The 26,100-nt window shown below is 39.6% G+C and overlaps 1 protein-coding gene and 1 long non-coding RNA gene across 3 annotated transcripts in view; one reads left to right on the forward strand and one right to left on the reverse strand.

Annotated features, from left to right (window-relative positions):
- ZBTB44 (zinc finger and BTB domain containing 44) overlaps positions 1-22,121 on the reverse strand; it is a 64,391-nt gene extending 42,270 nt beyond the window's left edge. Inside the window, exon 1 of one of the 2 annotated variants that reach the window (XM_040483548.1) lies at positions 21,788-22,121. The gene's annotated coding sequence lies outside the window, so the exon portion shown is untranslated. The remainder of the gene's footprint in view (positions 1-21,787) is intronic. The other variant, XM_040483549.1, reaches the window with a different exon arrangement.
- Positions 22,122-22,444: 323 nt separating this feature from the next.
- Positions 22,445-25,135, forward strand: LOC121035645 (uncharacterized). Its single transcript, XR_005793003.1, has 2 exons — positions 22,445-22,836; positions 23,271-25,135. It is a non-coding gene; the product is annotated as an uncharacterized LOC121035645 (long non-coding RNA).
- The last annotated feature ends 965 nt before the right edge of the window (positions 25,136-26,100 follow it).

Below are 26,100 nucleotides of genomic sequence, written 5' to 3' on the forward strand. Positions count from 1 at the left end.
CTCTCTCTCTCTCTCTCTCTCTCTCTCTCTCTCTCTCTCTCTCTCTCAAAAACAAGAAAATAAATGAATAAATGAGCCAACTACATGCTATCCATAAGAAATTCACTTCAAATATAATGATATAGGTGAGCTGAAAGTAAGAGGATGAGAAAATATAAAACTCTACTTCTATGAAGTAGCTACTAACCACATGTGGTTATCTTAATTAAGATTAAATAAAATTAAGTAAAATTAAATACAAACTCATGTGCATGCCACAATTCAACTAGTATATGTATATAAAAAAGCAGTTTTATTATATTGGTAATGTGCCCACATTACCGTATTTAGAAAGTTTTCTAGAACTATTATAAACTAAAATGCCTACATCATCTACGTTATTTTAACAGCAGTTAATTAAGGTTTCTTTTTCACTGTGGCAAAATATACATAAAATTTACTATTTTAACCATTTTTAAGTATATAGCTCAGTGGCATTAGGTACATTCCTGTTGTTGTACAACTATCATCACTACCCATCTCTAGAACTTTTTCATTATCCTGTACTGTAAGTCGCACTCATTAAACAGTAACTCCTTATTCTCCATCCCCTACTCCCAGCCCCTGGTAACCATACTTCTACTTTCTGTCTCCATGAATTTGACTACTTTAGGTACCTCATATAAATGGAATCATCCAATGTCTGTCCTTATGTGACTGGCTTATTTTGCTTAGCATAATGTCTTCAAGGTTCATCCATGCTGTAGCGGGTATCAATTTTCTTCTTTTTAAAAGGCTGTACGGGCGCGTGAGTGACTCAGTTAAGTGTCCGACTTCGGCTCAGGTCACAATCTCGCGGTCCGTGGGTTCGAGCCCCGCGTCGGGCTCTGGGCTGGCAGCTCGGAGCCTGGAGCCTGCTTCGGATTCTGTGTCTCCCTCTCTCTCTGCCCCTCACCTGTTTGCTCACTCGCTCTTACTCTCTCCCTCTCTCAAAAATAAAAATATTAAAAAAAAATTTAAATGCTGCATAATATTCCATTGTATGTATATACCATATTTTCTTTATTCATTTGTTGATGGACAGTTAATTTGTTTCCAGGGGTTTTAAATCCCTACTTAACTAATGAAAGCAATGTTTACTCCAAATTCAAAGAATATTGAAGCAGAGAGGAATCCTGGAGGTCATCTAATTTCACAGCCTTCTAATGTTATCACAATCATGAAGTTCTGTTATTTCACTGTATCATCTTGAGTAAGGGTGGCTACTGCTTTAAACTGTTCACACTTCTCTTTTCCAAGTTAGCAATTATCATCAGTATTTTAATTAATTTATGTAATTGTGACACACATGACAGATGTTCATATGTGTGATACACCTCCATGGGCAAGCCCAGATTTTTAAAAAATATTGTGTATAATGTATATATAACAAAATTTGCCCTTCTAACCATATTTTTCCCATGTTTATTTGAGAGAGAAAGAGCACAAGCAGGAAGGGACAGAGAGCGAGGGAGAGAGAATCCCAAGCAGGTTGTGTGCTATCAGTGCAGAGTCTCACAAAGGGCTTGATCTCACAAACCACGAGATCATAACCTGTGCCAAAATTAAAAGCCGGACACTTAACTGACTGAGCCACCAAGGTGCCCAGCCCTTCCAACCATTTTTAAATGTACAGTTCAGTGTCATTAAGTACATTCACACTGCTGTGCAACGAGCACAATTACCTGTTTCCAAAACTTTTTCCAATGGCAAGGCCAGATTTTGATGACATACAAAAGGGCTGCAGGAAACAAAGGCCAGTAGCATCACAGACTTTATTTTGGGATGATATTCCCAAACAGATTTTACAAATTATGTAAGAAATAAGTTCATCTATTTAAATATATCAAAAACTTCATTTTTATATAAAGAAAATTGATGAGTATGTTCGATCTCACTTATAAAAATTAAGCTCTTACAATAAGAAATCTTTTTTTTTTTTTTTCTGACTCTCTTCACAGATAATATTTAAAAAGGCAAGCACAGAGGCACCTGGGAGGCTCAGTCAGTAAAGCTTCCGACTCTTGATTTCAGCTCAGGTCACGATCTCACAGTCCATGGGATCAAGACCCATGTTGGGTTCCATGCTAACAGCGTGGAGCCTGCTTGGGATTCTCTCTTTGCCCCTCCACCCCCACCCCACCCCTGGCTCATGTGCACTCTCCTCTCTCAAAATAAGTAAACATTAAAAAAAAGGGGGGGGGGGGGGAGGTGTCCCTGGGTGGTTCAGTCGGTTAAGCTTCGGACTTCGGCTCAGGTCAGATCTCACAGTTTGTGAGTTTGAGCCCTGTGTCAGGCTCTGCTGATAGCTCAGAGCCTGCAGCCTGCTTTGGATTCTGTGTCTCCCTCTCTCTTTGCCCCTCCCCCACGCGCTCTCTCTCCCTCTCTCTCAAAAATAAACGTTAAAAAAAAAAGGCAAGCACTTATGTAGGTAAAATTTACAGAATTACACTGTATATTATGTTACTGCAAATTTTTTCATTGCATCACCTCTTGCTTATAGGCAATATGGATGTATACACTTTTCTTACTCATCATTCTCATTAAAAATTTATTCATGGATTGGGGCACCTGGGTGGCTCAGTCGGTAAGCATCCCACTTTGGCTCAGGTCATGATCTTGAGGTTTGTGGGCTCAAGCCCGGCTCAGAGCCTAAAGCTTGCTTCAGATCTGTGTCTCCCTCTGTCTCTGCCTCTCCCCAACTTGTGCTCTCAAAAATAAATAAAACATTTAAAAGAATTTACTCATGGATAAAATGAAACTGAAGTAACCATAATAATCACACACGAATAATTCGTAATTGTCACAACCACCTTAGTAAAAGTTCTTTACACAGGATGGGGCAATAAAGCCACGGAAGCTCCATTTCTTAAGCTCTAGCTTTAACTCACAATGGATAAAAAATCTATCACAAAACCTCTGGTAAGATCTGCTACTCTGAGGACCCTGACTAAAGTTGGTCAAGAACAGAACCTGTATCAACTCTGGAGATTATCAGTCTTTGTAGACAGACTATGGAGAAAACAATGTGTTTTGATACAGTCACTCCTATATTGTCTTCAGAGGAACCATATGCCAGACAGGTCTGACTCTGGGACTGAGAGTTTTCACTCTTCTATACCATAGATATTATTCGTGGCCTAAACATTATCTTAGAAGTTAAAGAGGTAGCTCAGTTGAGTAAGTGTCTGACTCTTGATTCTGGCTCTGGTCATGATCTCACAGTTGGTGGGACTAAGCCCTGTGTCGGGCTCTGAGCTGAGCATGGAGCCTGCTTGGGATTCTCCCTCTCCCTCTGCTCGCATGCCGAGGCCCTCTCTCAAAATAAAAAAAAACATTTAAAAAATTGTTTAAGAAAGCCCAGAAGGGTTAACCAAGTCAATAACTTAATGGAAAATGAGAGTAGAACCTAGATTACTTGGTTCTTGGGAATCTACTGTTTTGTACAAAATCAGTTAAAAACAGAACTTGGAGCCAGTATTACTAAATTGTGACAAGAACTCTTTCCATTGCTTTGGTAATAGTGTAAGAATAATTGTTTCCACACAGGAACAACTGTTCTTATTAGAATAAAATTTTTATCTTACTACTTCTAGAACTCCTATTCAATCTGTTCAAATTAGTAATGAACTATCCTGAAAGTGACAAACTGCTTTTATACAACTAAAAAAGCCAGACTCAGGTGGGAAAAAGTTAAGAGTCATTGCAGTAAATATCTTTCTAAATCGTCAAACTGATACAATGTCAAATTCTATAACAAAACAATGTCTGAAAAAAAAAAAACAAAAAACAAAAAACAAAAAAACTGCTATTGAGCCAGAATTGTGAAAGCTGAATCTTAGTCGTAATATTTGTTGTAAAACACTATGGAGAGAAAAAAAGTGTGAAAATACCAAACATTAGCCTATTCTGATGATCTGAATGTCCAGGGAAAGTACATCTATCTACAGTTACAACTTTTCAATGTATAGGGGCACCTGGGTGGCTTAGTCGGTTGAGCATCCGACTTAGGCTCAGGTCATGATCTTGAGGTTTGTGAATTCAAGCCCCGCATTGGGTTTGCTGCTGTCAGCCTGTCGGCACAGAGACTGCTTCGGATCCTCCTCCTCCCCCGCTTGGGCTCTCCCCAAAATAAGTATTTAAAAAACAACTTTTTAATCCATAAATATAAAAATTGGCAATAAAGTCTTTTAAAAACACTATTAGCTTTAATTTTTTAACGAACTTACCAGCTCAAATCTTCCTAATAAACCATATATATATATACATACTTCACATCATAACTCAATTTCTACTGAGGCTTTGAATTCTAGATATGCCCTGTCTCTTTTAACTACAAACATAGTTATAAGGATGTATGTTCAATCTTTTGACACAGCACTATGTATTAATTAAAAGAATTATAGTTTTTCACATTGCCCAAACCCGGTAACAAATTTCTCCACCTCAGATATAGTTAAGCTTTATTAATTTCAGTATACTTGTTACCAATTAATATTCTAATGTTGCCTGGAGACAGCATGTATACTAAGAAGCTTTGTAGTTCAGACAGATCTAGATCTTAATCAGGATTAAATGAGCATATGGAAAGCACACAATGCCTAGCACACAGTATGTACACAATATGGAACAGAACTGAGTAATAGATGAACTATTCTTACTGATAGATCTTTGACTCTTGTCAACTCTGGTTGAATTCCTGAACTTCAATTCTGGGTCTCTAATGACCAGCTAAAGCACTAGACAATTACTTCTGAATGTGTTTGCCACGTTTCAAATTCACCATCCAAAACTGAACTTAAATTCTCAACTGATATTTCATGGAGAATTTCTAATTTTGTTAACGATGGGTACTTTGAATTGCCCAGTCACCCAGAGCTTAAAATCTAGTGTTCATTTTTGAGTCACCCCCTTGCCTCCTGCTAAAACCTGGAAATCTTCTCTCAGCTACCATCCCTTCAGAGGCAAATTCAGAAAAATTATAGATACTTCCCTACTAATCAACTTTTATTGATAAATCAAAGTCATACTCAGGAGCAAGACTGTTAAATATGCCTACTTCCAAGAGATGATATAAAATGGTCCTGCATGGTCATTTAAGTCTTTGCTCTCGTTTGCTCTCTCCATGCTTCATTTTGAAGTGTTTATGGATATTGTTAAATCCAGCAAAGTCAATAAACACCAAAAACCAGAAGAACGTTGAAAGTGTTGACAAACAGGTAACGGGGGAGGTGTGTGGGGGTGGGGTGGGAGGGGGGCACCTAGTTGGCTCAGTTGGTAGACCATGAGACATTTGATGCTGAAACTGTTAAGTCTGAGCTCCACATTGTGTGTAGAGATTACTTGGGGGGAAAAAAAAACTAAACTAAAAAAATTCTATCTTTATATAATTAATTTAATTATACCTTAATATCTTAATACTGTTATAAAACCGTTTTGATGTTGTAAACCCTCTGAAAGGTTCTGAGGATTCCCAGGAGAGTCCCCACACCACACTATCCACTACTTTAATGTTTAATGTTAAATCAAGAAATGGTTAGAAATCTGCAGACAAGAACTTAAAGGCTAAGCAAGGTGAATGGGCTGCTTAAATTCTGATCAAGCCCAGAAAAAGTTGGTTCCTTATCTTCAAATCTGCACATCAGAAGGTACTAAAATCTTGGGGCCCCAGGGTGACTCATTTGGTTAAGCGTCTGATGTCAGCTCAGGTCAGGATTTTGAGTTCAAGCCCCGCATCAGGCTATCTGCTGTCAGTATGGAGCCCTCCTCAGATCCTCCCAACTACTCAAAATAAATAAAAACTTAAAAAAAAAAAAAAAGTACTAAAATCCACTGTCACTTAAGACCATCATAGAGGAGTAGTGTGTGTGTGTGCGCGCGCGCGCACGCACACGTGTATACACATGCTATCTGCTTCAACAAATTTGCAATGTAGATGTAATAGCTCTATTTAGGTCAAAGATAGTCAAGGAAAATGTTTACCTGGCTAAGAGGAATAGAACCTGCTGGAGTCCCAGGAGTTAGAGCTGCTTATTTGAACAGCAACAACAATAAACAAGCACACAAAACTAGCCAGCTAGGTGTTTTCATCCCTGAATTTAAAGCCTAGAATTATGGGGGCCATCTTGGAACCATAAGGAGAGATACAACCTAAGGATAGCAAAGCAAAAAGTTGAGAACTTGGGTTCTTAATGAGGTCATTGAATTGCTGAATAACCAACTCTGAAGCTATCTTACTCCAGGATTTCTTGTTTTGTTTTTGTGTTAAATAATAAATGTCCTCAATGTTTAAGTCACTTGATTCAGGTTTTCTGACCCCAAAATGAATATTCATATACAGATATACTTCAACAGGCCCAACTGAATTCATCATCGATCCTCACGTATGTGAAGACTTCCTCTTGAAGTTCTCTGGCCAATGAGACCACCAATACAAAAGCAAAAGACCTGGGAGTCATCTATGACTTAAAAAGGTCACTCTCCCCAATACGTCTGTGTCCTAATCCCTGGAGTTTGCAAAAGTTACTATTATGGCAAAGACTTTACAGGTATGGTTAAGTATCTTAAGGAGATTGCCTGGAATATCCAGGTAGGTCCTAAATACAAATAACAGCATTCTTATAAAAGAGAGATAAAAGGAAATCTGACACCCATCGGAGAAGGTGATGTGAAGATGGAGCAGAAATTAGAGTATTGTGGCCACAAGCCATAGAGTGCCTGCAGCCACCAGAAGCTGGAAGAGGCAAGGAATAGATTTGCCCCTAGAGCCATATGGAAGCCACTCAGTAGGAGTGGGTACCTGCCAATACCTTGATTTCATGGCAGTGATAGTGATTTTGAACTTCTGGGCTCCAAAACTGTGAGAGAGTACGTTTGTTACTTTGTTATTATTAAAAAAAATTTTTAATGTTTTTTTATTTGAGTGACAGACAGAATCCCAAGCAGGCTCCACGCCACCAGCACAGAGCCCAATGCAGGGCTCGATCCCACAAACTGCAAGATCATGACCTGAGCTGAAACCAAGAGTCTGATGCTTAACTGACTGAGCCACCCAGGGGCTCCTTATTATTTTTTAAAAATGTTTATTTTGACAGAGAAGGGGGGGGGGACAGAAAAAGAGGGAGAGAGAATCCCAAGCAGGCTTCACACTGTCAGTACAGAATCCAATGAGGGGCCTGAACCCAGGAACCGTGAGATCATGACCTGAGCTGAAATCAGGAGTCAGATACTCAACCAACTGAGCCATGTAGGGACCCTCCTTTGTTACTTTAAGCCTTCCACTTTGTGATATTTATTACAACAGACACAGGAAACAAATACAACTTTTATCTTTCCCTTTTCTTCCTAACATAGACTTGGTCTCTGAAACCGATCTCAAATCCATCCTTTCCTTTCTTCATTAGTCATTGCTTTGGACTACTCAAACATTCTGACTGGTCTCCTTGCCTTTAGCCTCACCAACCTCGAATTAATCCTTCACCATTATTCAAATATTCTCTAATATAATCATCATGGGGCACCTGGGTGGCTCAGTAGGTTAAGCACTGGACTTCGGCTCAGGTCATGACTGTACAGTTCATGGGTTCGAGCCCTGCATCAGGCTCTGTGCTGACAGCTCAGAGCCTGCTTTGGTTTCTGTGTCTCTCTCTCTGCACCTCTTCCACTTACACACTCTCTCTCTCAAAAATAAACATTAAAAAATTTTTTTCTAAATATAATCATCTGAGTCCAGCAGTTACTACCTCATGTCTTATCACACAAAACAACTCTTTTTTCTTAAATTCTCATTTCAGAACATTTTTTTTTAAGTTTATTTATTTTAAGAGAGAGAATGCAAGAGAATGTGAGTGGAAGAGGAACGGGGCGGGGGGGGGGGTGGGGGGAAGGATCCCAAGCAAGCTCCGTACTGTCGGCACAGAGCTTGATACGGGGCTCAATCCCACCAACTGTAAGATAATGACCTGAGCTGAAATTGAGAGTTGAATGTTTGACTGAGCAACCTTGGGGTCCCACCACACGAAACTAAACAGTACACTTTGTTCTTTTCAGCACTTTCATATACATTTGGTATTGATTTCAATATACAAAACCCTTGAGATAAGGCAGATTATCCTCTTCCCATTAAATTGGTGAGGAAACTGAAGCTGAGAAGAACTGACTTATTCAAAATCATAGGGCTAATAAACAGAAAACCATATCCTGATGCTAATCTTTCTGTTTCATATCTCTTCACTCTACATTTTTAGATGCTTTAGGCTGTTATCTTTCCCTTTCTACTCTCCAATATTAACTATTTGCTCCAAACTGATTTTGACTCATTCTCAAATATATAATTTCCACTTCTGTAGGTTTCATCCCTTTTTGGAATTCCCTCCTCATTGCTCTCAACAGGTCAAATACTACTTTATTTCCTCTTCCTTCTACCCTAGATTATCAGCAATACCTCTCATTAGTATGTCACTTTTTATTTTCTATTTTAAAGTTTTTATTGATTGATTTAGAGAGACCAACCGTGAGCAGGGGCAGAGAGAAAGGAGGCAGAGAGAGAATTCCAAGCAGGCTCCACACTGTCGGCCCGACTTGGGGCTTGAACTCACTAAAACTGTGAGATCATAACCTGAGGCAAAACCAAGAGCCAGACACTCAACTGACTGAGCCACCAAGGTGCCTCTGTATGTCACTTTTTAGATTACAATATGCTTTCAAATATATTTTCTTTGGATCTTAAAGACCTTCTGAAGTAGATAAGGAAAACTCTTTAAAGAAAAATAATATCAGAGAAAATAAGTGGCCTAACAGGGGCTTAAAATCAGAAACTCTGACTTTAATTACATCCTGTCCTTACTTTATTATTAAGCTATGCTGCCTTTCCCTCCATCTAACTCCTGCAGTATTTTTCTGTCTTGACCACTAATTTGGCAGTTGATATAATATCAATTTAGGTTTACCAGGGATTATACTCTGTCTCCTCTCCAAGGACAATTCCAATATATTTATGAAATCAATCATACCCGTGTTCTTTAAAAATCATTTCATAAGTGCTTGGGCTAGAACTGCTGTACAATAAACTGTATAATACAGTGTATAATTTGATCAGTTTTAACATATATCATCACTACGATCAAGATACGGAAAATTTCCATGACCCCTAGACATTTGTGCCTCTTTGTAATTTCTCCCTCCTACTCTTCTCAGGAACTAACGATTTGCTTTTCATTTTAGATTAGCTACATTTCTAGAATTTTACATTAATAGAATTATATAATATAGACTTTCTTATTTATCTGGCTTCTTTCACTGGGTATAATTATTGAGATTCATCCATGTTGTTGGGCTCAAGAATCTGGCTTTTTATTACTGAGTGCTGTTCTATTTGTATAGATATACCAGAATCTGTTTATCATTTAACTGTTGACAGACGTTTGAGTTATTTCCAGTTTGAGACTATTACAAATAAAGCTGTTATGAACATTTGTGTAAAATCTTCATGTGGACATTACATGGAGGTTCTTAATAATTTTTTTCTATACCATTTACATATTCTTTCTAGTAACACTAATTATAGTGCAGTGATTCTCACTGGGCATCCCTTTATGGCCACAAAAGGATCATTGCTCTACTTCAGTAGCTTACGTATAATAGATGATCAACTGTTTACAGATCTTGCTGTCTTCTAGATCCACATGCTACTTAAGAGACTGAGGTTGTGTGCATTCTATAAATGCCTAACAGAAAGGGCAATTAAAGAATGTTGGAATAAACGTTTGTGGTTTATGGTGCTTATTTCTGGAATAAACATATTCTTTTACATTGAATTACATTATTAATAAAAGTGTAACTGCAAACAACAACAAAATAAAACTTGAAACAAAATACATGAAGAGTTTAACATACACAACATGCAAATATTTTATAGAAAACCTGTTAAAACAGCTGGTTTAAGAACAGAAGAGCCATAACTCAAAGTAAAAACCTCATGCTAAAATTACACAGAATATGAAGGAACTAGTGAAAATTGCTACTCAATTACTTCTCTCTCTAAAAACTTATTAAGTTACAATAGTATGTTTTTCACTATTATTTTCCTTAGAATCAAGATTTTTTTTCCTTTACAAATATTATAGTACCACAATTTTAAATTTTGTTTTAAGAAAACTTGTTATTCTGTTGTCAGTCTAAGCAAAACCAAATATATGTATTTTTCTATGAAAGGAAGTACACTTTTTAGAATGGATTCACATGAGTACTCATATTTGAGAACACTTTTACTTTCTCTGAACACTTATAAAGTATATGTGATCTTTAATTTGATGATGGTTTATTTTCCAATAGTCTTCCTTAAGTGTTTATTAATGTTTTCAGGAAGAATTTCAAAGAGATTTCTGTATCTGAGCTATAAAGAAATCATTTAGCTTTTATAACTAGCCATATTTTATAATCAAACAAAGATTTCAATCATTTTGCTATACGAGGAAGTCCTTCTTAGTTCAGAATTTAAGAGACTGAGATTTACCTGGACTAAAACAATAAATCAGTTAAACTTGTAACACTCAACTATTAGAATTTCCTCTCATTGCTGGTAGCCAGAGTCACGCTGATTGTTAATTTCTGTATCAAGAGAAGAGAAGTTAATATAGATTGATTAACTCACCAAGTGTCTTTATCTCTTTCTTGGCTCAGAATTCAGAGAAAGTAGTTTTTTAAATTGTTATAAATGAGGAAACTAAACGTTAAATTAACTTGCCTGCAGTCCTATAAATAAATAAGAACAGGATTTGAACAGAGGTCTGACTAAAAAATTCAAATTCCCAGTCCCTTCCCCTATCCCATCATGTTGCCATTCACAAGGATTCAAGCATAATACACAAGGAGTATCAGCTTTAACATCAATTCATTATTACTAGAAAGAAAGCTTGAAGTCGGGTCTTATTCACAGATCCTTACAGGAGCAAGTTAAATTCAAGTCAGTTTTAGTTAATTAGCATTTAAAGAGTTCTTTTTTTTTTCCCTAAAGAGTTTTTAAGTGCTCACATCAACTACTGGAGTTCCAATGTGTTTGTTTTAAGATATGTACACAAGTACAGTGGCTTTACCCAACAGGCGTTTGCACTGCTGCCAACTTTATTTTTATTTTGAGAAAGAGAAAGCACAAGCAGGGGAGGGGCAGAGAGAGAGGAAGAGAGAGAGAGAATCCCAAGCCAGCTCTGAAATGTCAGTGCAGAGCCTGACGTGGGACTTAAACTCACAAACCCAACCGTGATATCATCACACAAGCAGAAATCAAGAGCCAGACGCTCAACCGACTGAGCCACCCAGGTGTCCCTACTGCTGAACTTTAAATGTGTCTTATTATGGATTCAATCTTGTCTCCTCCCTGTCCAATATGTTGAAGTCTTATGCCCCACAACTGAGAATGTTACCTTATTGGGAAACAGGCTCTCTACAAAGGTAATCAAGTTAAAATGATGTAATTAGGATGTCATTATATAAAGGGGATATGACACACAGGAAGAACAAGTGAGGACTGGAGGTATACTGCCACAAGCCAGAGGCAAGAAGAAAGGCATAGAAGGGATCGTGCCTGGGTGAGTGGCTCAGTCGGTCAAGTATCCGACTTCGGCTCACATGATCCCATGGCTCGGTGCTGACAGCTCAGAGCCTGGAGCCTGCTTCAGATTCTGTGTCTCCATCTCTCTCTCTCTGCCCCTCCCCCGCTCGCACTCTGTGTCTCTCTCCCTTCCAAAAATAAACAAACATTAAAAAAAAAATTACCGAAGAATAGTTCCCTCATAGATTCCTTCCCTCAGAAGGAACCAACCCTTCCAACAATTTGATTGTGGACTTGATTTAACTACACTAAATTTTAACGAACTCAATATTTCAATTAAAAGGCAGAATAGGGGGCGCCTGGGTGGCTCAGTCGGTTGAGCGTCCGACTTCAGCTCAGGTCACGATCTCACGGTCCGTGAGTTCGAGCCCCACGTCGGGCTCTGGGCTGATGGCCCGGAGCCTGGAGCCTGCTTCCGATTCTGTGTCTCCCTCTCTCTCTGCCCCTCCCCTGTTCATGCTCTGTCTCTGTCTCAAAAATAAAAATAAACATCAAAAAAAAAAAAATAAAAAATAAAAAAAATAAAAGGCAGAATAGGATTAAAAATGCAAGCCCAACTATATGCTCTTTATAAGAAAGAAAGAAATAAAAGGACACAGGTATGTTAGAAGATATACCATGCAAACAGTAAAGACTGGCTGGAGTGATATTTTTAATATCAGATAGACTTCAAGACAAAAATATTACCAGAGATACAGAGGTGTGTAACAGTAAGAAATGCGTGTGCACCTAATAATAACAATGCTTTAAAATACAAGCAGCAAACACTGACAGAATTAAGGAGAAAGACAACCCGTAAAAATACTTGGAAATTTTAATACCCCTCTCAATAACTGGTAGAATTGGACCCCCTTCCAAAAAAAAGTCAGTGAAGACATAAAAAGATCTGACCAATACCACCAATCACCTTGACTTGATATTTATAGTGCAGAATACACATTCTTTTCAAGTGTAACACAGTATGCTTATCAAAACAGATATGCTGGGCCATAAGACAAATCTTAATAAATTTTAAAGTAATGAATGCACACAAAAGTGTTCTCTCTACATATACACACAATTAGAAATCAATGAGTTATCGAGAAAACCTCAAATATTTGGAAATAAAATGTTGAAATAATCCATAGGTTTATTGAAGGAATCAATGAGGGAAACAGAAAAGTATTTTTTATTGAGTAATAATTAAAATACATTATTAACATTTGTGGGATGCTGCTAAAGCAGTGCTTAGGGTAAAAATTATAGCTTTCAATATACATATTAGAAAAGAATGTCTAAAAAAAAAAATCAATGGCCTATGACCATACACCCTGCCACCTCCCATTAGGATGACTCCGATTAAATAAAATATCACAAATCACACAGAAAATAACAAGTGTTGGTGAGCATGTGGAGGAAAAAAAATCCTTGTGCACCATTGGTAGGAATGTAAGTGTAGCCACTGTGTAAAACAGTACTGGGGTGCATAAAAACTTAAAAATAGAATTATCATATGATCCAGCAATTCTACTTCTGGTATATACCCAAAAGAATTGAAAGCAGAGACATGAACATCTATTTGTATGCAAATATCCATAGGAGTATTATTCACAATGGCCAAAAGGTAGAGATACTACAAGTGTCGTCAACAGATGATGGATAAACAAGATGTGATATATACATACAATGGGATATCATTTAGTCTTAAAAATGAAGGGATTTTGATAGGCACTACAATACAGATAAGTCCTGAGGATATTATGCTAAATGAAATACGTCAGTCACCAAAGGACATTGTATGATGGTGATATGAGGTTTCCAGAGTAGTCAGAGTCATAGAAACAAAGTAGAAGGATGGCTGCCAGGGGCTTAGGGAGGGAGGAAGAACGGAAAGTTATTATTTAATGGGTACAGAGTTACAGTTTTGCAAGATGAGAAGAGTTCTAGAGATGAATGGTGGTGATGGTTGCATAACAATGTGAATGTATTTTATGCTACTGAACTGTACACTTAAAAATAGTTAAGGAAATAAATATGTAAATGTATATTTCACTGCAATTAAAATGAATCAGGGCGCCTGAGTGGCTCAGTTGGTTGAGCATCTTGACTCTTGATTTCGGCTCAGGTCATGATCTCAGGGACCTGGGATGAAGCCCTGCATTCGGCTCTGTGCTGAGTATGGAGCCTGCTTAAGATTCCCGACACCGCTCCCGCGCCGGCCCCCCCCCCCCCCCGGCTCTTTCCCCTACTCACACAGGTGCTCTCTAAATTAAAAATAAATAAAAAAATTAAAACAAAATTTAAAAAATCAATGGCCTAGGCTTCTACCATTGAATAGGAAATAGAGCACAGAACAAATTAAAGTCAAAATGGTTCTTTAAAGAGAATCTTTAGCTACAATGCAAAATTGATAAACCTTCAGCTAGAATGATGAGGAAAAACAGAGGAGGAAAAAGTGGGTGGGAGATAGCAAAAAGAAAACCTGGAAAAGATATGCAGAATGACCAGGATGGTAGAATATTCCAAAAACCAAGGGTGCAGAATATCTCAAGGAGTGGTTTTCAGTGTCAAATGCTGCTGATAGGTCAAATAAGATATAAACCAGTCTATTCAATATAATCACAAGGAAATACTGATGACCTTATAATAGCACATAGTAGAGAGTTAGACTGCAATTGATAAAGAATGTACAGAAATGAGGAAGTAAAAACTGTGAGTATAGACAATCCAATCTGAAGAAGTCTGCTTCTAAAGATAGAGCAAGGGAGTTCACTGGAGGGAAATAAGGGCTCAAGGGAGGATGCTGGTATTTTTATAGAATGGGAGAAACTAGAGAATGCTTTTCCCCCAGATTTATTATTTTTATTGTGGTAAAATATAGACAGATTGTTTTGATAGTTGTTGGAAAAGACTCAGAGAAAAAGGAAAAGTTGAAGATACAGGAAACAGTGATAACAGACAACACAAGGTCCCTGGACAGGGAGAAACTGGATTCAATGCCTGAGTGAAAAAATTAGCCTTAAACAGGAGACCCAGTGACAGGAAAAAAGAGTTCAAGGAAGGGTGCAGTTACAGTTTATAGGTGGGTGGTGACAAGTAGTGAGAGTTCTTGTCTGACAGCTTTGGCTTTTATGTTATTTCTCTTTGAAACTATAGGTAGAGGTAGAATGCCGAGAAGAGAGGAGATAAAGTACAATTTTGAGGAAAATGAAACATGAGAAATGTATGGAGATAAAAAACCCAAAAGGACGGCTAGGAGGTACTGAAAGACCCAAATAAAACTGGGAGACCACAAATTTGTGGTGGCAATAATCTATGGTTTTTGAGTTTTATCTCAATAAACTGTAAAAAAAAATAATCAATGACTTTGAGTTGTTCTTTAAAAAAGAACAATAATCACAAGTCAATATTAACACTTATATAGTAGTCAATATGTACCAGGCATTGTTCTAGGTACTTTTTGCATATTAAAAAAATTAATTCTCACACAATCTTGGAATAGGTATCCCGTGGCATCTTCATTTTACCAATAAGGAAAGCAAAGCACAAAGTTAAGGGAACTGGCCCAAGACCACACAAGTAGTAAGTAAAAGAGTCAAGATTTGAACCCAGTCTGCTCTTAACACTATTCTGTACTGGCTCTCAAAGTAAACCTAGCTGAGCAAAGTAGAAAGAAATGAGGAAGACATAATACCAAGTTGGCCAAAAAAACAGAGGCAGTGACTCCTGTAATACAAACAATTCTCACAGAAGTATGGTTTGTATAGTTTTATACGGCACGCAAAAGGCACCAAATATAAAAGCAACTGTGCTCATACAGTAACAGAAAGTCACAAAAAAAAAGTGAGCAGTGTTGGCAGATCCAAAGAAGAAAGGAGAAAAACAAAGAGCCAAAAAAAAAAAAAAAAGTAAAATTCAGGTAGTCAAAACATAAAAAGGACAAAAAGATAAACACACACACACCAGTAAATACCAACAGTAAAAGAAATACTAAATGGAAGCAAAGTAGGTATGTCTGAGTCCCTGAAAACTCATACATTTAATTTTTCTGTTTAGACCAAAGATGTCCCAATTTTATCAAAGAGCACAAATAAGATATTTAATAGAAACTAGTATTGAATATGCTTGCTTTTCCTGCTAATAGTGAGGATCAGACACTTAGCAAGTTAAGATCTAAATTAAGAGGAAATCAGTTAAATCTAAAGTTGCTTCAGAGGCCAGAGGGGCAGTTCCACAAAATTCTGATTCCAGAGATTCAGTCTTGGTTATATGTTACCCCAACACGTCTGTAGTTGTGCTGAATACATCCAAAACAATCAAAGCCAAATGAATAGCCAATTCCTTCAACACATAGAAATACATACATTTTAATAGCTGTAGGATAGCAATACAGAATACAGAAACTATAAATTGAGTGGGTATAAACCAATTGTAAGTTTTAAAAGCTATACTAAAAATTATTAAAATAGGAGAACATTCAATGTGGAAACAAGGACAATGTTCTCCAAGAAGAGTGACACATTTTCGTCCACCGGTTTTCACTATTCTAAGAAGGAATTATCAATACGACATACCATGATGATACAAGTCAGTGATTTACTCCACAATGAGTTATGTAAAAATGTGCTAAGTTCATCTTTGGCACTAATAATGTTAGTGAAGAAATTAATGTAATAGTCAATGTACCTTCAAGCAGGAGTATAATATAAATCTAATGTATACAATCACTATTTTAGATCCTGTGACTAAGAATCTAGAGACTTCCAGCTCATTGCCTAAAATGGGGTGATGTATTTCTAACATAAAGAACAAAAAAACCAACGTGGCTTTCAGTTTAACAGGGGATAAATTTTGCCCAATCATTCTTAGGTATCTGGAGAATCATCTGTTGCGGTCATCAACGTGGGACATTTAAAGTAAAAACACCCCAGGGGTGCCTGGGGGGCTCAGTCAGTTAAGGGTCCAGTATCTGGTCATCAATGTGGGGCATTTAAAGTAAAAACACCCTAGGGGGGCCCTGGGGGGGAGGGGAGGGGGGAGGGGGGGAAGGGGGCTCAGTCGGTTAAGTGTCCGACTTCAGCCCAGGTCATGATCTTACAGTTTGTGGGTTCCAGCCTGCATGGGGTTCTGTGTTGATAGCTGGGAGTCTGAAGCCTGCTTCAGATTTTGTGTCTCTCTCTCTCTCTCTCTGCCCCTCCCCTACTTGTGCTGTCTCTCAAAAATAAAGGTTAAAAAAATTTTTTTAAAGTAAAAACTCCCCATAAAGTTTATATGAAAAGTATGCTCAATAGCAGTCTACAAAATATCAGAAAACTACAAGGGGAAAAATATATACATACATTTGATATATGTAATATTTTTAAAGATATTAAAAAAACTATAGCCGGAAGGAGCCTAATTAATTAGGGATCCCCTAACTAATGAAGAAAACCCCTTTAAAAGAGCCTTTGATGCTTGACCACTTTCAGTGACAAGTGTTTTATCCTTTATAGGCTAGGAAGACATACTAAAAGTTTAAGAGAACCATTCTAGGCATAGAGGATATTGCTCGTTACTGGTTTTTATATAGCCATCAAAATTGTCTTATAATTACAATATACTGTTAATCACTCCCTCCAACATTTTATTATGAAAAATTTCAGACAAAGCAGAAATTTAAAGAACTTTACAAATGAATGCTTGCATAACCATACCTAGATTCTACCATTAACATTATAATACTTGATTTATCACATACCTATCCATCTGCCAATCCATCTTACTTTCTGATGTTGTACTATGTAAAGTTTATTTATTTTTGAGACAGAGAGGGAGAATCCCAAGCAGGTTCTGCACTGTCAGCACAGAGCCCGATTCGGCCATCGATCCCACAAACCTAGAGACCAGGAACTGAGCTGAAATCAAGAGTTGGACTGGACTTTCAAACAACTGAGCCACCAAGGCATCTCCTAAACTATGCAGTTTCTGAAGCAAAGTCTGATAGTAATACTAAGGATGTATAATAAACCTGACAAGCACTTGGGGCTCTTGGCATGTAATCTTCGGTGTTGCTACAGGACAAACATCAACCATATAATTCCTTTAATTCATGGTGAATGAAAATATATTTTATTACCCGTTACATTTAGCTATGAGGTGTACCAAAGTAGTAAAATGCTAATTCTGATGACAGACTTGAGTTTGACACCTGGATATCAGTTTCCTTACTTGCTAAATAAGATATTAGGCAATATCAAGAGTTAATGTGAAATTTAAACGAGATGTTGTATGCAATGTTTAGTACAATGCTGGCTTTTTGAAAGGGCACAACAAACGTTAGCAATTATCATCATTAGCATATTCGTCCATTCAGTCTACCCACAATAGGTTCTACTTGTTATGTAGTTATACATACCTATGCAATTATTTGTGGCATTTCCCTCCTACTTTGTGTTCTAATAATATTGGGAAATCTATTTTACTGAGATCAAAGAGAGAATGAGGGGGAATAGGTCCAAAGCACATGCATTCTCCATTTTCCCACTCCACTCCCTTAAGGAAATCTATATTCACTCTGTTACCAAAAGCAGTAGTGGTATACACGAGGAAAACACACTGGACACATCTTTTGCTTTTTAGCACCTGGGTGACAGGTGATTGATAAACTGCCTAACTGTGCTCTGCCCACTTTAGATAACCACTGCTCCCTCCTAATCCCTCATTTGAACACATAATTATAATTTCTATAAAATTTTGCCCAATCCAAATAAAATGTGCTGTCGTCACTGATCACATGTCCAAATGCCTTTTATATCTGCAGAAAGCATATGTATGTCAATTTTGTTGTGTGGCATGCAAGTGGATGAAAGACACAAAACTTCCACCACCTACATACCTCTTTAAAGACATGATTTTCAAGTAGAAGCTTGTAAAAACAAGCTTGAAATCTACTTTTCTGCTCACCTTGGAAGATTAGTCTTAATGTTTTCTCTTTGCCAGAGGAATCAGAATCTAATTGCAAAACTTAAAATTACTCCTATATCACTTCAAGCAAGTAACATACTCTGTCTACTGATAAACCTTCTGCAGTTAAGATATATATTAGATATTAAAAGGTATGGCAAAAATAAAGAATACTTCATCTTAAAAATTAATTTGGGTGAGACTTCTTTAGCCATACTTTCAAAAAATTATTTTGTCTTTTGAACCATGTATTTTACATATTCAAAAATAAATACAACTCTAAAATAATAAATAAAACCAATGAACCATATCAAATTGGTAGCTAAACAAACAGAAAAATATTCCAAGGGACTTCTGAACACCCTAAGTATTCCCATTATACACCCTTCATAGAATATATTCTAAGGACAAAAATAAGGGCAAAGAACTCTTAAAATTTGGGGGAAGTTTAATGATAGTACAATATTGTTACGGTTATTTTTAAAATGACTGCATGTATACACAGTAGGATAAAGTTAAGTATGTTAATTCTATTAGGCACCAAGATTTTCATTTGAGACAAATATAAAATCAAAGAAGTCTGCTATGTTAAATCTGAATTGGATATATCACTATGAACGTATGATTGAATAAGCAAAAAACATTTTTCAGTTCTCTCCTCTGAAAGGGCCTCGAAGCAATGATATTCCAGCAGCAATGAATATGCCAACATCCTGATCTTGGTTTCTACATACCATTTCTCACCAAAAAGAACCAAGACTCCTTAAACAACCCATTCCAGATCCAGAGCAAAGAAAGTAACAAGGCAAGCGTAGGGTACCTTGTGCCAGCAAGCACCCCAAGAGTGCTTCAATGGCAAGCAGGAGTTAAAAAAAAAAAAAAGACACAGGAGCCAGGGTGAAAGGGTTCCTACTGTCCAAACGTGGGGCAATTTCATCGAAAAGAAAAATGACTGTAATGGTTTATTCAAAAAAAATGCATGCATTAAAACCCAGGAGTCCATAGTGTGTCATGCAAAAAAGGAAGAAAAAAATCTCATTTGCCATCACTGGGGTAATTATTTTTCTAACCCTTTACTCTGAATATTGATCCCTGAAGGGAAGAAATTAAGCATTTAGTCCACATTTTTTAGGAAGAACTTTAGTTTGCCCCTAGTTAATGATGAAAATCTTTCTTACAGAAAATCTCCAGTAAAAGTGATTTACTCAAAAGTCACCAAGGAGTGCTGAAATCACTAAGTAAAAGGTAGGATATTTGCTTGGTGTCAAAGTATTACCCCAAGGCTGTGTACAAATCACAAACAGGCAAACCACACCCTTATAACAGATTTGGTAGTCACCACTTTAGTGGTCATCTGGCATCACTAACAATGTAGCAGTCTGACATTATCTCCCTATTTATGAAGCAATATGAAGTACATAGTATTACCTATTAAAAATATTCTTGCCAAAGAAGTTTAACTTCAAGCTAATCAAGTTTTTCTTTAGACTTAACTTCCAGTAACAGAAAATTCAAGGGGATAGGGGAATAAATTAAAAGCCACTATGAGGAAATAGGTAAGTCTCGAATGTGGGAGTATTTATAAGACAACTGCTTTGGCCAACTAAGTGTCAGAAAAAAAAAGAGATGGGTACTAATCTTTTTAAAAGGGACTAAAGGCATAATCATCAAATGCAAAGTATTCACCTTGACCAAATACTGAAAGGGAAAAAATTTCTCAAGGAGGCTTTAGAATAAAGGGGAAATTTGCATATGGATTAGATAATGATATGGGGGTTAAGTAGAAGACTGTCCTTATTTTAAGGAAATACATGCTGAAATATTTGAAGGTCCTGATGTTTACAACTTACTTTCAAATGTTACGCACAGAAAGACAGGGAGAAGACAGGAAACAATAAATGTTACTGACCCTAGGTTGTGGAGTATTCACTATTTTTTTCTCAACTTCATAAGGCAAATTTTTCATGATAAAGTTAAAAGTGCACCTGTACTGAAAAGCAAGGTAGAAAATATTCCTACACTGGAATTATATCTGGGTACAAATTTCACTTCTAGTTGTGGGGCGTGAGGCAATTATCATTAAATATGTCTCATCTATAAAATTCAAGGAATAGTATCTAAGTCATTAGGTTGTCCTGAGAATTAAATAAGACCACATATGTAAAATGCCTAGCAGTGTTGCACAAAATAAATCTGGTTTTCAGAATTAATGAATGTTAGCCTAAAATACGAGACTACAGGAAAGCATGATTTTCACATTGCGTGATAAGGAAACTACATTAGCTACAATTAAATATTATTAACCACTGGCAGTCAATGTGAAGTAATGAGGGAAATGAAGATTTATATAATGCTTTTTTTTAATCCAATAATTCCAACTGAAAGCCTAGGCAAAAGGAAATCACAAAATTTTTACCTATCCAAACTATTTTCCATCTACCAAACTGTTCAGTTTGTTTATGGTATTAGCCTATATCCGAATAAAACTGTAAGAAAATAAGTGGAAGCGAATTTCTTCCTGACCTCAATAATCTACTTATGTGTTGAAAAACTTAAGTTTTTGTCTTCATTTCTGTAAGTTCCAATAAAGTATACAATCACTGGTCCTTATTTTAAATTCCGGTTAAGATTCATAGAACTCACAAGGATGCAATTTCCTTTGATCAGTTCTAATATACTTGTCATTTCACTTGCAGGTAACCTCTTTTCCTGGTTAGGCCACCAGAAAATGACTAGATGAAGAGTGATCCTCAGGTAGGGAAGAAAAAGAGGTGCTCGCTGTTATTATTTTTTAAGAGTGCCATCCTTTTCTTTCCAGCACCAGAGAAAAAGCAGCAGGGGAGTGGGGGAAAACAGTGAGGTCTCAGGCTCGACCAGGTGAGAGGAGGTAACACCTCTGCCTTCTTTGGGTTAGGGTGTCGGGGCAAACGGGCATGCAAATGATGGGGAACACCCTGAAAGATCGGGGTGATTTCTCTTGGCGGGGGGGGGTGGGGTGGGGGGTGGGCAAGGCTAGTCTCCTCCCTGAAGGATTAAATGCCACCGAGGGGACCCTGTGGGGTGTCTCCCGGAGCGGATGGGGTAACAAGACCAGGCTTTCCTTTCCGTCCAGCGCCCAGATGGGGGACGCGTGGTGTCAGCCCCTCGGCGGGCGCACCCCGAAGACACAGGCGGCGAGAAGTGTCTGGCCCAGATCCCCGCTGGGACCGGGCGGCCCTCTCGCCCTCCCCTCCCCATTACCTGCGGGCGGCGGTGCCGGGGCCCGGAGGCCTGGTGCTCCTCCTCCTCCTCCCCGCCAGGCTGAGGCGGCGAGGTGGCGGCGGCGGCGGCGACAGCCCGGGGGGAGGGGGCGGAGCGCGCGGCTCGCTGCCTCTCTCCTCCCCCGGGAGGCTGAGGGGACCCTATCTCGGGCCGCCGCGCCTAGGCCCGTGGACAGCCTGTGGCTGGGGCATGGCGGTACAACCAGCAGCGTGCCTGCGAGGTGGGAGAGTGCGAAGCGGCTGGAGGGAAGCACCCACGGCGCTCAGAGGGGCCTGAGGGGAGGAGCGAGGGGGCCCGGGGCGCTGCGCGCGGGCGGCCGTTGGGGGCGGTTGGCCGAGGGCAGGCGGCGGTTTGGGGAGCGCGGCGACGGCTCGCGTTTTTCTCGGCGGGGTGGGGAAGGGGAAGGGGAGTGAGGGGAGGGGAGGGGGAGGTTGGGAGGGAGCCGCCGCCGCGCGCGTGCGGGCCGGCGCCGCGGCCGTTGCCGCTCCGCTCACTCCAGCCTGTTTGGGGGCACTTTGTTTGTGTCCCACAATGCTCTGCGCGGGCGGCCGGGCTGGGGAAGGGGAGGGAAGTGGGCGGGGCGGAACGAGCTCGGAGGCGGGGCGCCAGCGGGGTGGGGGTCGGGGAAAACGCGGTTAAAGCGCAAGCGCAGAAGAGGCCGCTCCCGGTCGTCGGGACTAGAGCTGTGGGTGCCTTGGTGTCCTTGCACACCCGTGGGTTTTGACACCGTCTGTGCGTGTTTATGTATACGTACACGTGCGGATTTACATTAATATGCGGCATAAGTACTGCCCAATTTGTCCTTCCTCTAGCCGTCCCCACTTAACGCTGAGAGAAGCATTTCTAGGCATGGTTCACGCTTCTTGCATTTTTTTTTTTTTTCTTTGAACTGAAAACGAAAGAAACTCCTCGTTTCTTGAGTGGTTTCTGTAGCGGGGCTGAAACCGGAACGCCCAGCCTCTTTCGGTGAGGTGGGTCAGTCAGTAGTCCGCCCATTTTTCACCCTGGGAACCAAGGCCAGCAAAGAGGTAAGACCAAACAGGTGAGGGACGCGGTCCCTTACTTTGTAGACAACAAGCCCGCGGCCGGTCTACCCAATCCCGAACCGCCTTTGCACCCACTGGCATTCTCTCGAGGTGCTCTAAGATTGTTCTAGCATTTCTCTGGGCGATCTGGCAGGAAGTGCGGTTCTGAAATGACTGGAGAAATCAACACTCAAATCTGTCTCATTCCCCCCAAACACGGGGGCACCTAGAGCTGTTCAAAAAAATGTGCCAATTCCTTACACAACTTCGAGTCTCATTTTATTACACCATCACTTCCTCGGGGCCTTCCCGCGGGGGGAGTGTGCGCTGCACCCCAAAGTGACCGATACTGCCTGAGGGATTTTAAAGTTCTTGGTCTACTGCAGAGTCCTGTAAAGTGTTAAAATACCCAAGACCCTAAGTGCTCGCTTCCGCAGGCCGGGCGGGACTTGAGACCCGGCGGTAGGAGGGGCGCTCACTGCAGGAGGAAGCGCGCCCCAGGTGCGTGGAGGCTGACTGGGTTGCCGGCCTAGAGGCCCAGAGCGCCTCGGGGTTTTTGCTCTGAGTACTGTGTTTTCCCACGCCTCCAGCTTTGGAGCCGAAAGACTTCTCTCCAAAGGGCTTTTTGTGCAAGGTGAGTTGACGTCCTGCTTGACGTGGAGTGGATTTTTTCTCTGAAATACTTGGCGGCATCTAACATCAACCCCTTCTCTAATCCCTTTGAGAAAAAGCCAAGCATCTTGGCGCCCTGATTCTAACCATTGTACTCTACTTGAGAAATAAAGGCAATGAAAATAACGTCTAATTTTATAGTCTTTTGCAGTTACAACACATTCTCAAGTATGTAAAATGTTTAATCCCTCATGGCAATTATACTAGATAGGTTTCACAATTATGCCCACCATCATTTTTTATTATTCCCATTTCACAGATGAGAAAAGTCAGAAGGATGCGAATTAGGCCCAGCAAGTTTTGTGCTGAGATTTGCAGAAGGAGAAGGCAGAGGCTTAACCTTAGGAGAGGGATGGCAGCAACAGCAAGGATCTGGAAGGGGCAGGAGCTTGAGGCCCTGGTGGGGTTTGTGTTAGAGTGTGAGCAGAAGGTAAAAACCGGAGAAGAGTCAGGGTGGGAATAAAGGAGTGAAACAAATCCCATCTATCTACCTAGGGCATTTGATAAGTCAGTCAGTAAAACTCATTAGGTAAACCTTGACTGTGTCTTAAGGGACCCAGGTGGCAGCTCCTTCAAAGGCTAGAGGAGTGGTGTTGACACACACAAAAATCTTTCCTGAGGTTATTCTCACCTCTCCTTTTCTCTTCCTTTTGTGCTTTTGAATTCTATATTTAAAAACTCGATCATCTCTCGCCCCACCTTCACCCCAGGTGTGGAGGATCAGTTAACCAACAAAAGGCTGTTGGGCCCTAAGGGCACAGTGCTAGATACTTGGAGAGGGTGTGAGAAAAAATACCGAGATTAACTTTGTAGGAGCCCTCTCTATGTTTTGGCTTTGGGCAGGGTCAGTTTCTGTGGCTACTGCAGCCTCCCACCTTTTTCTTCCTGGGCGAGAAGAGACTTGCCTCTGGGTTGGTGGAATAAGTAGGCCTTTCTTTGACAGTAGGTTAAATAATACTGCTGCAGGATTTTATGAAACCAGAATCCTGCTCACAGGTGAAACAAACAAATGAAAACCCCATGAGGAACTTTAATTATTAACCTGGTATAGATGATTCTGAGGAAATCAAGTTCCAGGGAGACAGCTCATTTCAGCCATGAGATGTTTTGGGGACCAAATTTTGGCACAAATGGCAGTTTCTTGTAGTAGACCCTTAGAACTGAATGGGTATTTAGTTTTTTAGTCCCCAATTTATTTTAGAGCTAGAATGCTTTCAACTCAACAGAAAGATCTCTAGTCTGACTTGGATAATCCCAGTGGAGGAGAGCTTATTACTGCACAAATCATCCTTGTTCTCTTATTAGATCATCCCAACTGTATTAAAAATAACTTGCTCCCCACCCCAAACTTTGCACCTCTTGTATTTTCATTTCATCATCCACCTAATTGAACTGATAGGGAAAAATCTGTTATAAGATGGCCAACAGGACTGATAGGGAAATTCCAGTCCCAGAGGGAAGACTCTTCTGGGTTCTTCTTCCTGCCCCACTTGCCATGCGTGCGCCAAATTGTCACTAATACAGAAGTAACAGACTATAAATTGTTCCTTCTGCTTATGCTCAGGACTCAGACCCCTGGAGAGTGATCTCCTCTGAGCCCCTGGTGTGAAATAAGCCTCCTGCCTTCCAAGATCTCCGAGTGCCACTTGGTTCCTTCCCCAGGTGATCCAGACCAGGTTCCGTAACAGAACAAGTCATGTCAGCTACCACCACTACATCGTGATTCCAATCCATTAACAAGTCTTGAATTTGTCCATTCCTGTTGCCACCATCCTAATCTAAAATACCAGTAGTTTGGGGGCACCTGAGTGGCTCAGTTGGTTAAGCGTCCAACTTTGGCTCAGGTCATGATCTCGAGATTCTTGAGTTCAAGCCCCTGGGGCTCTGTGCTGACGGCTCTGAGCCTGAAGCCTGCTTCAGATTCTGTGTCTTCCTCTCTCTGCCCCTCCCCCTCCTCTCTGCCCCTTTCCCGCTCATTTCTGTCTCTCAAAAATAACAAAAAAATAAAAAATAAAATACCAATAGTTTGTGCCTGGAGAATTATAATATCACTTATTTGGTTTTTCAAATACCCTCTTTCTTCCCTTCATTCTCTACATGGTTGGCAGTATAAGAATGCATAAGGATCATATTGCACAACAATTGGCTTCCTAGTGTTCTTAGGATAAAGTCCCCAAACCTTTAGGGTTTATGACACAGTACAATCTGGGCTATGTCGATATCTTCAGCTTCATCTGTTGTTATACTCTGTCAAGGAACATGCCAGTCAGAGAATTTTTCCCCCACATCTTCTAAAATGCCACACTCTTTCCGCCAATGCACACATTATTCCCTCTGTGTAGAAATACTTTCATTCCTTAGCTAATTCCTCTCAATATTCAGATCTCATTTATATATGAACTTTATTGAGGTGTAATTCACATGCCGTGGAGTTTACCCACTTAAAGTGTATAATTCAGTGGATTTTAGTGTATTCACAGAATTGTGAAGCCATCACCACAATCAATTTTTGAACATTCTCCTTACCCCAAGAAGAAACTCGTACACTCATTAGCAGTGATTACCACTGGAATTCTAATGACTCGTCATTGAACA

The sequence above is a fragment of the Herpailurus yagouaroundi genome, unplaced genomic scaffold, assembly GCF_014898765.1.
Source record: "Herpailurus yagouaroundi ecotype Mexico unplaced genomic scaffold, PumYag 161, whole genome shotgun sequence".
Classification (NCBI taxonomy): domain Eukaryota; kingdom Metazoa; phylum Chordata; class Mammalia; order Carnivora; family Felidae; genus Herpailurus; species Herpailurus yagouaroundi.